Here is a 2,478-nt window from a genome sequence, read left to right on the forward strand (position 1 = left end):
CCAGCAGTGTGAGGGCCCCATACCCCAAAAAAAAAAAAAAAAAAAAAAAAATTTCCAACAAACAAAAGTCCAGGACCAGATGGCTTCAGAGGTGAGTTCTATAAAATATTTAGAGAAGAGCTAACACCCATCCTTCTCAAATTTCCAAAAATTGCATAGGAAGGAACACTCCCAAGCTCATTCTACGAGGCCACCATCACCCTGACACCTAAACCAGACAAAGATGTCACAAAGAAAGAAAACTACAGGCCAATATCACTGATGAATATAGATGCAAAAATCCCCAACAAAATACAAGCAAACAGAATCCAACAACACATTAAAAGGATCAGACATCATGATCAATTGGGATTTATCCCAGGGATGCAAGGATTCTTCAGTATACGCAAATCAATCAGTGTGATACACCATATTAACAAATTGAAGAATAAAAACCATGTGATCATCTCAACAGATGCAGAAAAAGATTTGACCAGATTCAACACCCAATTATGATAAAAAAAACTCTCCAGAAATTATGCATAGAGTGAACCTACCTCGACATAATAAAGGCCATATATGACAAACCCACAGCAAACATCATTCTCAATGGTGAAAAACTGAAAGCATTTCCTCTAAAATCAGGAACAGGACAAGGATGTCCACTCTCGCCACTCTCATTCAACAGAGTTTTGGAAGTCCTAGCCATCGCAGTCAGAGAAGAAAAAGAAATAAAATGAATCCAAATTGGAAAAGAAGAAATAAAATTGTCACTGTTTGCAGATGACATGATACTACTTATGGAAAATTCTAAAGTAGCCACCAGAAAACTACTAGAGCTAATCAATGAATTTGGTAAAGTTGCAGGATACAAAATTAACACACAGAAATATCTTGCATTCCTATACACTAACAATGAAAGCTCAGAAAGGGAAATTAAGGAAAAAAATCCCATTTACCATTACAACATAAAGAATAAAATACCGAGGAATAAACCTACCTAAGGAGGCAAAAGACCTGTACTCAGAAAACTATAAGACACTGATGAAAGAAATCAAAGATGACAGAAACAGATGGAGAGATATACCATGTTCTTGGATTAGAAGAATCAATATTGTGAAAATGACTATACTACCCAAAGCAATCTACAGACACAATGCAATCCCTATCAAATTTTCAGTGGCATTTTTCACAGAATTAGAACAAAAAATTTTACAATTTGTATGGAAACACAGAAGACCCTGAACAGCTAAAGTAACCTTGAGAAAGAAAAACGGAGCTGGAGGAATCAGACTCCCTGACTTGAGACTATACTACAAAGCTACAGTAATCAAGGTAATATGGTACTGGCACAAAAACAGAAATATAGATCAATGGAACAGAACAGAAAGCCCAGAGATGAACCCACACACCTAAGGTCACCTAACCTATGACAAAGGAGCCAAGAATATACAATGGAGAAAAGACAGTCTCTTCAGTAAGTGGTGCTGGGAAAACTGGACAGCTACATATAAAAGAATGAAATTAGAACACTCCTTAACACCATACACAAAAATAAACTCAAAATGGATTAAACACCTAAATGTAAGACTGGACACTACAAAACTCTTAGAGGAAAAAATAGGAAAAACACTCTTTGACATGAATCACAGTAAGATCTTTTTTGACCCACCTCCTAGTATAATGAAAATAAAAACAAAAATAAACAAATGGGACCCAATGAAACTTAAAAGCTTTTGCACAGCAAAGAAAACCATAAACGAGATGAAAAGACAACCCTCAGAATGGGAGAAAATATTTGCAAACAAAGCAACTGACTAGGGATTAATCTCTAAAATACACAAACATTTCATGCAGCTCAATATCAAAAAAAAAAACAACCCAATCAAACAATGGGCAGAAGACCTAAATACACATTTCTCCAAAGAAGACATACAGATGGCCAAGAGGCACATGAAAAGCTGCTCAACATCACTAATTATTAGAGAAATGCAGATCAGAACTGCAATGAGGTATCAACTCACACTGGTCAGAATGGCCATCATCAAAAAGCTACAAACAGTAAATGCTGGAGAGGGTATGGAGAAAAGGAAACCCTCTTGTACTGTTGGTGGGAATGTAAACTTTTTTTAATTTATTTTTTTTCAAGCCACTGAATAAACATTTTATTTTATATTGGAGTATAGCCAATTAACAATGTTGTGATAGTTTCAGGTGCACAGCAAAGTGACTCAGCCATACATATACATGTATCCATTCTCCCTGAAACTCCCCTCCCTTCCAGGATGCCCATAACATTGTGCAGAGTTCCCTGTGCTATACAGTAGGTCCTTGTTGGTTATCCATTTTAAATATGGTAGTGTGTACATGTCGATACCAAACTCCATAACTATCCCTTCCTCTCACTCTTACCCCCTGGTAGCCATAAGTTCCTTCTCTAAGAATGTAAATTGATACAGCCACAATGAAGAACAGTATGGAGGTTCCTTAAAAAAACTA

The sequence above is a fragment of the Physeter macrocephalus genome, chromosome 18 (genome assembly GCF_002837175.3).
Source record: "Physeter macrocephalus isolate SW-GA chromosome 18, ASM283717v5, whole genome shotgun sequence".
NCBI lineage: Eukaryota > Metazoa > Chordata > Mammalia > Artiodactyla > Physeteridae > Physeter > Physeter macrocephalus.